At 50.0% G+C, this 15,114-nt stretch overlaps 1 pseudogene; it reads right to left on the reverse strand.

Annotated features, from left to right (window-relative positions):
* Positions 1–542: 542 nt before the first annotated feature.
* Positions 543–648, reverse strand: LOC132597161 (U2 spliceosomal RNA; annotated as a pseudogene).
* Positions 649–15,114: the final 14,466 nt, after the last annotated feature.

Raw genomic sequence — 15,114 nt, forward strand, 5'->3', positions numbered from 1 at the left:
GTAATTTTGAATTTTCTACTGAACACACCAGGAAAATGAAAATGGTGAAGTCAATGTAAATAATAGATTTTTAATTCAGTATCTGCAAAATGTTAGAATGTTTACATGTGGCACGAGAAATGTGGTCATATTACGAGGGCTTGAGAGCCGCATGGGGCAAGATAGAGGACAAACAGCATGCACTTGAAACTCTAAGAAGTGAACGCTAACAGGCAGATGGGGCCTGGAAGTCCAAAGTTGAATAACAGCCCATAACAGGGTGATTATGGTGGGTTTTTTTCCTGCCTCTGTCTCCCAGCTTACGCAAGGCACGCAAAGTCCAGCAACAGCTGAAAGTTAAAACCATGGGATCAACCTTTTATTTCTAGCCAGACAAGTGAGAAAGTGGGGGGCTTGGATGTTGAGTGAGGGGGTCATCCCCATTGGTCTTCTTCTCCCCAGTTACCACATCTCCCCTGCAACCTCAGTGATGGCAGAGGCCTTCACTGAGAAATGGCCTGTGTCTCTGGACAAAGGAACAGGTTAAGAGGCTCCTATTGTCTGAAGAGTGTGGCGGCATGCCCGTTATTTTCCTTTCTTTTCTCTTGCTATTTAAATTGACAAGAACAGATACTACACTTGATCTTAGCCGAAAGGCTGAGATGAAATAGACAAAATAAACTTTAAGCTAAAATTACTGTCAAGTATAAATTTTACTAATATAGTAATTCCAAAGGACCAAAGAGCAGGGCAGTGGCTTTATTGAGAACCCAGGATTTCCGAGTGTCCACCGTGCTCAGTCACTTTTAAATCATCAGCACAGCCCTATAATTCAGAGATTTAGGTGAAGTGACTTGCCCAGGGTCACACAGCTAAGTGAGAGTCTTCTGGGACCAACAGTAACTTTTGCAAAGGCGTCTCTTGCTATACTTAATCACTGCCACCATCTGACACTCACATTCTTTCTTTTTATACTATTCTGTTTCCTTGGGTCAAAGAATCCGACCGCTGAATTAAAGTTAAATAGGAATTAGTTGCAGATCAAAAGACAAAATCGCTTCAAGATATTCTTTTAATTCCCCCAAGTAATGCCTTTAGTCACAAAAATATAGAACAATATAGAAAATTACAAGTCAACTGACCTTAGTGTTCACAGGCAAGCACTAATACATTTTAATGTACCATGATCATATTAAAATAGAAATAACTATGAAACATTTTCTGCGGAGAAGCAGCCCCTGCGGCAGGCAGCAGAAAGGGACAGGAAGGCTGCATGGCGCCCAGGCCCCCAATGGCCTAGGTCTCACCCCCCAGCGCACTGTTGATGCGCCGGAACGCTGCTTCCTTCTCGGCGGAGTCTAGGTCTTCAGCGGCGACAGGGAAACCCAGCTCAGGGCCTGGAGGCAGCCTCAGAGGCTCCCCTTGCCGGTGCGGCAGCAGAGGAATCCTGCGTTTTCGGGGCCTGGGACTGTCAGATGTGCGGGAGCCGTTCCTCCAGGGCCCTTTCTGCCCTCTTGTTGCCTCTGCATCTTTGTCGGGCTGGCTTTTCCTCTGGGAAACCACCGGAGCTGCAGAGGGCGACGGAGGGCCATCCTTGCTCCCTTTCTTTGCAGACTTTTGGAGCAGCCCTTCCAGTATGGCGGGACTCCTCCTTCTCTTCACTGCCGGGAAACCTCGGGTGGAGCTATCTGAGCTCGTGATGGCGTTTCTTTGGGGGCAGGAGCTCATACAAGTGGTCTACAGTTTCCTGGTGGATCTGTCTTCTGCCCTCTTGGCGTGGAGGTCTCTCTGCAGAGGTCCAGGCCTGGGCACGAAGAAAGAGCCCCCCAGGGGCCTAAATGCAGATCGTGCGCCCCCGGTGTCATCGGCGCCGCTTCTCTGGTCTTCGTTCTTCCCTGTGACTGTGGGGACTTCCTCCTGCTTGGCCATCCCTTGCCCGCTCTCTCCCAGGGCCCTCGACACCGTCTTCTCTGTGTTGTAGTTCGGGACACAGCTGGGTGTCGTGGCCGGCACTGGCTGCCCCCGCGCCACACTGACAGTGACTGTGTCCACTGCGGACACTGAGCTGCGGGATGTCGTGGAGGTGCGAGCACCCATCACTGCCTTCTTCCGATGGCCTCGCCTGAAGATGGAGATAAGGACCCCCATAAGGAGTGCAGCGTCTGCGGGATGGTAGAATGGGGTCTCAGAGACTCTGTGGCAAAGCGCAGATGGCAGAGTCACTGGACACTTGTGGGCCGGCCTGCGAGTGGATAGCCGGCCATAGACAGCTGGGTGACCCGGGCCGGACATGGGAAGTCGGTGGGCGCGGGGAGCGGGCTGGGGGCAGCCGAGCCCTCCTGGCAGGTGCTGGTGCCCCAGTGCCCGGGGCGGGGGTGAGGGGCAGGGCCTACCTAAGTAACTGCCCCTACAGAACTTGGGTGAGGTCGGTCCTTGGTTAGAGAGCTGGGCTCCGAACACTCTCCTTCAGCTGCCAACTCGGCCAAAAGCGGAGTGCGCTCTCTTTGGCCTGTTGCTGGGATGCAGCTCTGGAACCTGTGAGCGAACAATGGGCGTGCGTTGGCGGGGCGCAAAAGTTTAGGGAGGGGTGGCGCATGCGCAGAGTACACGTCAGGCCCTGGGGCGCACAGGTGAGGATGCGCGCCCCTGGACCGTCAGCGCTTCTGAATCTCCCCGAGGGTCTGAGGGCTGGAGGTGTTTGCCTTGAGGGTGATGAGCTTCTTGGCAGGGCAGCTGCCCCTTCTCCCCCGGCCGGCTCTAACTGGACAGGATGGGTCCCCGGCCACCAGAGTAGGAAAGCTGGAGAGCAGGGTACCTGGCTCAGCAGCCGCCGCCCGAGGTGGCAGATTTGGCATCAGCGCCTGTGCGTCCGCCTGCCCTCCCACCTGGTAACATTGGAGGAGAGAGGCGCTAAGAACAGAAGTGCAAAAAAAACCAAAAACAAACAAAAAAAACCCCAGAAGTGCCCAAGCCAACCAGATCCTGCTGGGGTGACAACTGAAGGGGCAGGCAGGGCGGGCTGGGAGGGACATATATACCAGGTCCAAACCCAGAAAGATCTGAAATGCACGAGTCAGAATGAAAGTCCAGAATCATCCTTGGGCTTTGGGCTGAGCTGGAAGTATAGCCAAACTCTTCAAGGTCTCCAGCTCCACCTGCAGTTTCTGCCTGGCTGGGACATTGCCCCAGAGTGGGGTTAAGTTTAAGGAGTCTTAGTTCCCCTACCAGGGACTGAACCCGGGGCCCCAGCAGTGAAAGTGCTGAGTCCTAACCACTGGACCGCCAGGGAATTCCCTGTATATGTATGAAAAAAGGATACCACAGTCTCAGAGGGTGGCGTTGACGTCATACAAAGGTGACACGTATGACAGCTATAACAAAGAGTGGAAGGTAAAAGAATCTATATGGATGTAAGCCTTCTGAATTTTATTTAATTGGTAAAATATTAACTCTAGACTGTGAAACAATACATATACATAGTGTTATTCCAAGAACAATTAAAAAATGACAAACTCAAGAAAATTGGATAACCTCAATAGTCCTATATTTAGGAATTGTGGACAAGATAGCTAAAACATTCACATATGTGTTTTGTGAAAAGTTTTTCTCTTGGTTAATTGCCTAGGAGTGGGTTTTTGGGTCATATGGTAAGTATGGCCCTCTCAGCCAGCCCTGGCCACCACTTCAGGTGTCACCCCAGCAGGATCTGGATCGTGTCGGCACTTCCGTTCTTAGCGACTCCCCTCCAGTGCCGCCAGGGGAAAGGGCAGGAGGACGCAGAGGCGCTGCTGCCAAAGCTGCCGCCTCTTGTGGGAGCTGCACAGCCAGCAACCTTGCTCCACTTTGCTGGGCGGGGATCCCGTCCAGTACAGTTGGTTTCCCCGACAGCACTGGGGCGCGGCCAGGGGAGAAGGGCCAGCTATCCTGCCAAGAAGCTCATCACCCTCAAGGCAAACACCTCCAGCCCTCAGACCCCCGGGAGATTCAGAAGCGCTAGACGGTCCAGGGGCGCGCATCCTCACCTGTGCGCCCCAGGGCCTGACGTGTACTCTGCGCATGCGCCACCCCTCCCTAAACTTTTGCGCCCCGCCAACGCACGCCCATTGTTCGCTCACAGGTTTCAGAGTATAAAAAGGCAACAGGCCAAAGAGAGCGCACTCCGCTTTTGGCCGAGTTGGCAGCTGAAGGAGAGTGCTCGGAGCCCAGCTCTGTATTCACGGACCGACCTCACCCAACTTCTCTAGGAGCAGTTACTTAGGTAGGTCCTGCCCGTCACCCTCGTCCCGGGCACTGGGGCACCAGCACCTGCCAGGAGGGCTCGGCTGCCCGCAGCCCGCTCCCCGCGCCCACAGACTTCCCGTGGCCGGCCCGGGTCACCCAGCTGTCTATGGCCGGCTATCCACTCGCAGGCCGGCCCACAAGTGTCCAGTGACTCTGCCATCTGCGCTTTGCCACAGAGTCTCTGAGACCCCATTCTACCATCCCGCAGACGCTGCACTCCTTATGGGGATCCTTATCTCCATCTTCAGGCGAGGCCATCGGAAGAAGGCAGTGATGGGTGCTCGCACCTCCACGACGTCCCGCAGCTCAGTGTCCGCAGTGGACACAGTCACTGTCAGTGTGGCGCGGGGGCAACCAGTGCCAGCCACGACACCCAGCTGTGTCCCGAACTACAGCACAGAGAAGACGGTGTTGAGGGCCCTGGGAGAGAGCGGGCAAGGGATGGCCAAGCAGGAGGAAGTCCCCACAGTCACAGGGAAGAACGATGACCAGAGAAGCCCCAATGACACCGGGGGCGCACGATCTGCATTTAGGCCCCTGGGGGGCTCTTTCTTCGTGCCCAGGCCTGGACCTCTGCAGAGAGACCTCCACGCCAAGTGGGCAGGGGACAGATCCGCCAGGAAACTGCAGACCTCTTGTATGAGCTCCTGCCCCCAAAGAAACGCCATCACGAGCTCATATAGCTCTACCCGAGGTTTCCTGCCAGTGAAGAGAAGGAGGGATCCCGCCATACCGCAAGGGCTGCCCCAGAAGTCTGCAAAGACAGGGCGCGAGGAGGGCCCTCCATCGCCCTCTGCAGCTCCGGTGGTTTACCAGAGGAAAAGCCAGCCTGACAAAAATGCAGAGGCAGCAAGAGGGCAGAAACGGCCCTGGAGGAACAGCTCCCGCACATCTGACAGTCCCAGGCCCCAAAAACGCAGGTTTCCTCTGCTGCCACACAGGCGAAGGGAGCCTCTGATGCTGCCCCCAGCCCCTGAGCCGGGTTTCCGGGTCACTGCTGAAGACCTAGACTCGGAGAAGGAAGCAGCGTTCCGGAGCATCAACAGTGCGCTGCGGGGTGAGACCTATGCCATCGGGGACCTCGGCAGCTCTCCCCAGCATAGGCAACCAAAAGCTCCAGCCTTTGCCTCTGCTCCAGGCCCCCCATCTTCGGGTGGCCCCGCACAAGCATCTGCTGGAGGGGGTTCATCCACAAATTCCACCGTGGGCACCCATGCCAGCACACAGCTGGGTTTTGGGAGCAGAGCGGCTGCCCTAGATGATCTGAGCTGCATGTTTGCAGCTCTCAGCGTGACATCGAGAAAGAGGGGGCCCCCGAGCACCACACACAGCAATGGGGGCAGCGTGGGCCTGAACTCCTGGGACCCTCCTCACCAGAGCCACCCCATGGTGACCACGGGACCCAGCCCTAAGAAGAAGCCTGGGTTTGGAGGCACTACTGCCCCCATCTTAATGCACATCCCTGGGGGCCCTGATTGGCAGCAGCGAGGAACCACCGCCTGTGGCAGCTCTCCCCAGCAGAGGAAACGGAAAGCCCCAGCCTTTGCCTCTGCTCCAGGCCCCCCAGCTTCGGGCGGCCCCGCACAAGCATCTTCTGGGTGTTCATCATCCAGAAATTCCACCGTGGGCACCCATGCCAGCACACAGCTGGGTTTTGGGAGCAGAGCGGCTGCCCTAGATGATCTGAGCTGCATGTTTGCAGCTCTCAGAGTGACATCAAGAAAGAGGGGGCCCCCGAGCACCACACACAGCAATGGGGGCAGCGTGGGCCTGAACTCCTGGGGCCCTCCTCACCAGAGCCACCCCATGGTGACCACGGGACCCAGCCCTAAGAAGAAGCCTAGGTTTGGAGGCACTACTGCCCCCATCTTACATCACATCCCTGGGGGCGCACCCAGGCAGGGCCCCCCTACTTCCAGCGGAGGGCGCAGCCCATGCCCAGCCAAGGCTGACTTTAGGGGTGTGTCGGTTCCGGCCTCTACTCCTATCAGCCTCAGCTCCGCAGTGGGCACAGCAAGGTGCAGCCTTGCTCTTAGGGCCCCCTCATCACCTGCCCAGGGCGTGGCTGGACAAAAAACCACTGGGCCATCGACCAAGTCATTCTCCTCCAGGTCTCGATTCATTACCTTGGGGTTTAAGAGGAGGAAGTTGGCCTGAGCCAATAACTTTGGGGCGAGGCCATCAGTGTCCACCTCCTCCCAGGCTGGGCCTCGTGTGGACCCTGTTTCGATGTGAAACTTATAATAAAGCTTTGTTCTTGTTCTTTTGCATAATCCTCACGTGTCTGTGATCTGTAGATCAAGTGTGGAAAAGCACTGGCTTGTATGAGTGGTAACATGGAAAGCCAGACCTGTTTACAGTTTCCTGTGACCCTGCTCATGGGTTGTGAAGAGTAGCACAACAAGATGGCTACAAGGGCCCTATATTAAAAGTGTGTTTTGAGTTTAAACGATGCAGCCCGGAATAAAATGGGCCCAGAGGGAGGGGTAAACAGGGAGGGTCATCCTTGTCTGTTGTAATTGCTGCTTCCCACCCACCTCTCTGGCCTGGAGGGGGCTGGGTCATCCCGAGCACACACCAGCCGCCCATACTCTACACGTTTAGTATTTTCTAATGTAGCAGTTTCTTTGACTTTTTTTGTTTTGCTTTAATAGGTCTTAGGCAAATCATTTACATGCACATCTCACTCGGAGAGTATATGTCCATACAACCTAAAGCAATCTACAGATCCAGTGCAATCCCTATCAAAATTCCCATGACATTTTTTACATAAATAGGAAAAACAATCCTAAAATTCGTATGGAACTGCAATAGACTTCAAAAGCCACAGCAATCCTGAGAAAGAAGAACAAAGCTGGAGGCAACACTTTTCCTGATTTCAAATTATACTACAAAGCTAGAGTAATCAAAATAGTATGGTACTGGCATGAAAACAGACACACACACCAATGCAACAGAATCAAGAGCCGAGAAATAAATCCACACACATACAGGCAACTAATTGACAGGGATCCAAGAATACTCAACAGGGAAAAGATAGTCTCTTCAGTAAATGGTGTTGGCAAAACTGGATACCCACATGCAAAACAAAGAAAGTGGACCCCTATCTTACACCATTTGTAAAAATTAACTTGAAATGGATTAAAGACTTAAATGTAAGACCTGAAAGTGTAAAACTCTTAGAAGAGAACATAAAGAGAAAGCTCCTTAACATTGGTCTTGGTGATGATTTTTTGGGTATGACAACAAAACCACAAGCAACAAAAACAAAAAGCAACCAATGGGACTACATCAAACTAAAAAGCTCCTGGAGAGCAAAAGAAACAATCAACAAAATGAAAAGGCAACCCAGGAATGGGAAAAAATATTTGCAAACCACATGTATGATAAGAGGTTAATATCCAAAATCTATAAGGAATTCAAACAACTCCATAGCAAAAAACAAACAAACAAAAACAAATAATCTGATTCTAAAATAGGCAAAGCAGGGGACTTCCCTGGTGGTCCAGTGGTTAAGACTCCACACTTCCACTGCAGAGGGCATGGGTTTGATCCCTGGTCAGGGAATTAAGGCCCGCATGTCATGCAGTGTGTGTAAAAAAATAAAATAAAATAGGCAAAGCAAGACTAGGAAACAACTAAGTGTCCAACAGGTGAATGGATAAAGAAAATGTGACATATAGATATAGATAGATAGATAGATAGATAGATAGATAGATAGATAGATAGATATAGATAGATATAACTAGATAGATAGATAGATATAGATAGATAGATAGATAGATAGATAGATAGATATAGATAGATAGATAGATAGATAGATAGATAGAGAATGGAATTTTATTCAGCCACATGAAAAGAAGGAAATCTGCCATTTGTGACAACACAGATAGACCTTGAGGGCATTATGCTAAGTGCATTAAGTCAGAGGGCGAAACATAAATACTGTATGAGATCACTTATATGTGGAATCTTTTAAAAAAAAGAAGAAACAACTCACAGATACATAGAATAGACTGGTTGCCAGAGGTGGGAGGTGGGTGAAATAGCTAGCTGAAAGTGGTCCAAAGGTACAAACTTCAAGTTATAAGATAAATAAGTCCTGGGGATGTCATGTATAGTGTAGTGGCTATAGCTAACAATATTGTTGTGTATTTGAAAGTTGCTAAGAGAGTAGATCTTAAAAGCTCTCATCACAAGAAAAAAATAATTTGTTACTGTGAGTGGTGATGTATGAAAAGCCATGGAAGAAGCTTAAATGCATATTGCTAGTTGAAAGAAACTGGTCTGAAAAGACTACACACTGGATGATTCCAACCATATGACATTCTGGGAATGGCAAAACTATGAAAACAAGAGGACATGTGGCCCCAGTGGACACCACTGTCTCTCCTTTCAGGAGCCTTCAGGTGCTGGAGACCTTCCCTCCTGAGATCCAGGTCTTCATGAAGGACTCCAGTGGCCAGGGCAAGCCTTACGCCATTGACCCTGATGACTCCATCCACGACTTGAAAGAGAAGGTTGAAGAGGCTGGAGGACCTTACATGGAGGGTCCCGGGGCCAGAAACTGTGGAATCAATAGCTTCTCAGATTGCACATCAAGGATTGTGACACCATCATGCTCGTTAAGAGAGGCCCCACATCCCCATGAGTGCCAAGATCAGGCTGTTCATTTTGTAGACTTCTATGGTCATGTCCCCCTAGCTCACCCCTTTCTACCCAGACCACTGTGCTCTTTCTGAAGCATAAATAGAAACAGAATGCCCCCCTGCTTAAAATTCTCCAATGGCTCCTATTACCTACAGAATCAAGTTCAAGTTCCTTTGCTTGGCATTCAGGGTTCTTGACCATTTAGCTCTTGCTGACCTCTCAGTCTCTCCTCGTCACTCTCAAAACATACCAGACGTGGCCAAACACTTGCAATTCCAGAACACTGAATGCTGGCTCACAACTCCATGACTTTGAGTCAACTTTCCTTCTCCCCCATGTTGTCACCATTCAAAGTTCAAACCTCTAAGTTATTGATTCTCAAAAGTACGGACCCCAGACCAGCAGAATCAACATCATCTGGGAACCTCTTTGAAATAAAAATTCTCAGCAGCTAGCCCAGAATTACCTGAGTTAGGTTCTCTGGAAGTGGGACTCAGCAATCTGTGTCTTAACAAGCCTTCCAAGTAATTCTGAGCAAATATGGAAGTTCCAGGGAGTTAACACCCCAGGGGGTAAGCCTTGGTCCATTGAAAGACAGGAACCAGCGAGTGCAGTGAGTGCATACTCCCCTCCTCCACCTCTCAGGTGGATAATTTTGAGGCACGTTCTGCATTGCTCCTTAGAGGGTCCCCAGTGGGATCAAAGCTCAGCTGTCCACAGTAGTGATCAATTTCATGATATTTCTTGGACTGTTTTTTCCTCCTTCTCAATCCCCCACACCTGTCCTTTGGGATCATTTCCCAAAACAAGTCTCATGCAAATCCTTGTCTCAGGCTCTGCATTTGGAGGAACACAAGCTAAGAGAAAACCCATCTTCATGCATCTTCCTCCTTCCTAAAACCCAGCCCACACCCTTCCTAACCACTAGCTCTTCCCCCACCACCATAGAAATGTGCCCAACTGCGTGGCATTTCTACAAACCATAAAACCAATACACAATCGACTGCATGTTCCCCCCCCCTTTTTTTTTTGCGGTACGCGGGCCTCTCACTGTTGTGGCCTCTCCTGTTGCAGAGCACAGGCTCCGGATGTGCAGTCTCAGCAGCCATGGCTCATGGGCCTAGCCGCTCCGCAGTGTGTGGGATCTTCCTGGACTGGGGCACGAACCCATGTCCCCTGGGGTGAACCCTGGTCCCTGGCAGTGAAAGCCCAGAGTCCCAACCGCTGGACTGCCAGGGAATTCCCCCTTTTGAAATCTTGAAAGCTGCTGAACTCCCAGATATCTCATGAAAATGAATAATGAAATGAATCAAAACTAATATGTAAGGTCTATTGAGCAAAGTGGTGGCTACCAGTGGGGAGAAGGAAGTGGGGAGAGGCAAAATAGGAGGACGGGATTAAGAGGTACAAACTACTGTGTATAAAATAGATAAGCTACAAGGACATATTGTACAGCACAGGGAATAGAGACAATATATTATAATAACTTTAGTTTTTCAAAGGTTTATTATTTATTTAATTTATTTTTGGCTGCATTGGGTCTTAGTTGCGAGACGCAGGATCTTCATTGAGGCGTGCGGCATCTTTCATTGCAGCACGTGGGCTCTTCGTTGTGGTGTGGAGGTTTCTCTCTAGTTGTGGCCTGCATGCTCCAGGACACATGGGCTCAGCAGTTGTGGCGTGCGGGCTTAGTTGCTCTGCCGCCTGTAGGATCTTAGTTCCCCGACCAGGGATCAGACCTGTGTCCCCTGAATTGGAAGGCAGATTCTTTACCATTGGATCACCAGGGAAGTGCCTATAATAACTTTAAATGGAGTATAACCTGTAAAAATATTGAATAACAATGTTGTACACCTGAAACTGATATAGTGTTGTAAATCAATTATACTTCAAAAAAATGTTTTAAACTAAGATGTAAGGTCTGAATGTTTGAATAACTTTTGTTTGAATAACTTTTATATTGCCTTGAAGCTCATTATCTGTCATTATAAACATAGGACAAATGTTTGGAATCTCACTTTATTGTTGACTTTGGTTTGCGAAATTGCCACTGCTCTTTAAACCGTTATAATATAGGACTGTTTAAGGACCAGGCACTACCAAACTTTGAAAATATGGAGACTTTTAGAATTTATGTAATTAAAAATGTGATTCTTTCCGTTTGGGGTTAGCCAGTTGGAGAGTTTAAATTGAAACGTGTCATGATTGAGGGTTTTTTTTTCCTCCCAAATGGTATTTAAGACAACAAACACCCTCCACCCCACCACTTCCTCCAGCTAACACCTGGTCTTTCTCCTCCCTTTCACGACAAAGTTCTTGAAAGTGTTATCTACACTCCTGGTCTCCATCCTCCTCACCCAACTTACTCTTCAACCCCGCACCTAAGATCTGGCTTCTGCTCCCAGCTCTCCCTTACATTTCACCCACAATGGTCACCAGTAGCCTCTTGGGTGCTTCTCAGACCTATATTCCTGAACTTATCGGAAGCATTAGGCAATGTGGACAACTATTTTAAGCTCTCTGGCTTAAACAGCTACCCTTGTAGACCTCCCCACTTCCCACTCCTCCTTGTATCTTCCTCCCTTTGTTAATAGTACCCTCCATCCATTACCCAGGTACCCAAGCCAGAGAGCTGATAGCCATCCTGTCTTTTCCCTCACCTCCTACCTGTAGTCACCAAGTCCTGTTCACCCTTCCCCCAAGGTAGACCTAGAATCCCATCCCTTCTCCAGCCAAGTCCGGGTCACCTTCCCTCTCACCTGGATCACTGTACAGTGTCCTGACACCTCTCCCCACATATCTACCCCTGGCCCCTGCAATCCATCCTCCCCACAGAAGCAGCCAGACCAATCTTTCCAGAATGGTCATTTCACCTCTGGTCGCTCCTCTGATTTGCCACTGCACTCAGGACAAAGTCAGCGCAGATTCACCTGATATGTGACCCAGTGGATCACTTTCTCTTTCCTAGAACAATGTTTCCACTTGGCTATCAAAACACACTCCGGATTTTTCTTCCACCTCCCTGGCTACTCCTTCGCATTCTTGTTTGCCGGATGCTTGCCTCTCCCCAATCACTTAATACTATTAAGTGTTTCAGGGCCCAGTCACTGGTCCTTTTCTTGCCTTGCTCTATACTCACTCCCTTGGTGAACCCATCCAGCCTCATGGCTTTAAATATATCTATGCTGGTCATTTGTATCCCAACCCCAGACTTCGTCCCTGAAATCCAGACTCAAATATGCAACTCCCTAGCCAACTCGGATCTCACTAGACACTCAAGTTTGCTTCCAAAGCCGAGCTCCCGACCTTCATGCCTACACTGTGCCCTGGCCCAGTCTTTCTCTTCTCAGTTAAGGACAATTCTATCCTTCCAGTGCTAAGGCCAAAAGCCTTAGAGTGGTCCTTGACTCTAATTTTTCTCTCACATCACACTCTATCCTTTAGCAAGACCTGTTTATACTCAAAATATAGCCAGTGAAATGATATGAGGTCTGGGATTCACTTCCAAATAATACAGGAGGGGAGATGTGGATGGAGATATCATTGAAACAAGATTGTCTGTAGGTTGGGACTTCCCTGGTGGTCCAGTGGTTAGGACTCTGTGCTTCTACTGCAGGGGGCATGGGTTCAATCCCTGGTTGGGGAACTAAGATCCTGCATGCCGGGTGGCCAATAAAAATTAAAATGGGCAGAAGACCTGAATAAACATTTAAAAAACTGTCTACAGGTTGATAATTGTTGAAGATGGGGGATGGTACGTGGAGGTTCATTGTATTATTCTACTTTTGTTCATGTTTGAAATTTTCCATAATAAGAAAATTGAATCATACCACTTCTCCCTACCTTTCACTGCTACCATTCTGATCCAAGGCGCCACATCTCTTGCCTGGACTGTTGTAGTAGCTTCTTAACTGAATTCCTGCTTCTGCTCTCACCTCCACTCCCCACCCTCTGCTTTTAATCCAATCATCCCACGAACAGCCAGTGTGATACCGTTAAAATGAAAGTCCATCCATGTCCCTCTTCTGCTTGGAACTCCCCAGTGGCTCCCCATTTCAATCAGAGTAAAAGTCAAAGTCTTAGTAGTCTTCAAGATCCTACACAATTTGCCCCCTACCCTTGTACTCAAACCTCATCCCCTCCCACTCTCCCCCTTTGATCATTCCATTCCAGTCACACTGCTATTCCTCAATCCCACCAGGCATACTGCCGCCACAGGGCCTTTGCACTTGCTGTTCCTTCTCCCATTCTTCTTTAATTTTTTTTAAATTTTTGGCTGAGCCGGGTATCAGTCACAGCACACGGGATCTTTCGTTGGGGCGTGTGGACTTCTTAGTTGCCGCATACAGACTCTTAGCTGCGACATGCATGTGGAATTTAGTTCCCCGATCGGGGATCGAACCTGGGCCCCCTGCACTGGGAGAGTGGAGTCTTACCCACTGGACCACCAGGGAAGTCCCACTTTCTCTCATTCTTCCCTCTGACATACATACCGCTCACTCTTCGCCTCCTTCATGTCTTTGCTCAAATGTCTCCTTTTCAGACCTTCCCTAGGCGCCTTTCTTGAGACTGAACCCCTGAACATTGCCAATTCTCACCCCACCCACACACACGTAGTCAGTACCTTTTAACCTCTTTCCCTGCTTTATTTTCCTGATTAGCGCTTATCACCGTCTTAATTATTATAATGTTACTTATTTATCCTGTTTATTATCTGTCTCCACCATTAGAGTGTTAGCTCTCTGCAGTCCGAGAATTTTGCCTATTCACTGCTGTATCCCCAGGACACCTGCCTGGCACATAGCGGGCACTCAACAAATGTTTGTTGAATGAATGAATGAATGGCATTCCGAGTTTCAATCCCTGCCCACCTGTCCAGGCACAGCTCTCCCCTCTCCCCTCCCTGCCCTCCATGCCAACGTGGATCTGACAGCCGAGTCCTGGCACATGGCAGGATGATTCACACTTCTCAGCCTTATCCTGTCTTGTGCCCTCTGTCTCGTGGCCGCATTCCCAGTCTTTTAAGGCTCATCTCAAGCAGGTGTTCACTGACACCACAGGTGACCCCAAAGAAACTCTTCTGCCTGAATTTCCACCAAGTTTCTGTGCCCTCTTTTCTCCTAGTACACAGGACACTGGACTCTCTGTGTCTCCTCTGTCTCCCCCACTGCTCTGGGAGCCCCTGGGGCAGGAACCACGTCTTACATTGTCTTCTTTGCACAATGTCTGGCACCCAGCCAGCACTCAATAGATGTGCAGTGAACGAATAACAATACTTGCATTTACTTAATGTTTTCTCTGCTAAATGTTCTCTTGCTTAATCCACACAACCTATGGGGTAGGTATTATTCTTAAACCCATTTTAAGGATTATTTCTGTGAGAGTCAGAGAGGTTAAGAGTCTGGCAAAGGGCAGACTGGAATTCCAGAGTTTGTTCTGCGTAACCCTAGAATTCCCACTGTTCAGTCCAACCTCCAGCGAGTGCCTGCTCTTACTGAGCCTGTTTTGGGTGACAAGCTTGTGGGGATGGGATTGGTGGATACCATCCAACTCCCATCTCCTGGGGGAGTTGCCTTTCCCAGGGCCATCCTCAAGCCAGTTTCAGTTTCCAAGTTGTAAAAGGGAAACTAAGAGGTGAGAAACGAAACCTACAGCAGAAAGGGTGACTAAAAGCCCCGCCTGTTAAGGTGGTTTCACCCAGTGTCCCTCGGTACCCCAGCTGCAGTGAACGGCCTCCAGGAAGAGGATCCCCTGGTCAGCCAGACACCCCTTGTTTCCTCTCCACTCTGGTCCTTTGTTCCACAGGGTGCTGGAGGTCAGCTGAGGAGGAGTCCCCTTAAAGAAGAGTGTGTGTGCCAGGAGCTGGGTAGGTGTGTGGGTATAGATCTAGCCACCAGTGGTACTCTCAAGACAGAGATGGCAGTGCCCCCGGAGCTCTTTGTCACCCCAGCTTCCAGGCTGAACTCCTTCGTGGCTCACTGCCTGCATCCCAGCCAGAAGTGGAAAAAAGAGGTGTTGGAGACTGTGTAGACCGTGGAGCAGTTCCTGAGGGAGCAGAGCTTCCAGGGGGAGCAAGGGCTGGACCAGGAATCGGGGGTGCTGAAGGTGATCAAGGTGAGACTGGTTCCCTCCATCCCCAGGCCAGGGCTGGGCAAAATGCAGCTTGTGGGTCTACATCCCTGAGGATGCTGGGACCTGTTGCCT

This window comes from Globicephala melas, chromosome 3, assembly GCF_963455315.2.
Source record: "Globicephala melas chromosome 3, mGloMel1.2, whole genome shotgun sequence".
Taxonomy (NCBI): domain Eukaryota; kingdom Metazoa; phylum Chordata; class Mammalia; order Artiodactyla; family Delphinidae; genus Globicephala; species Globicephala melas.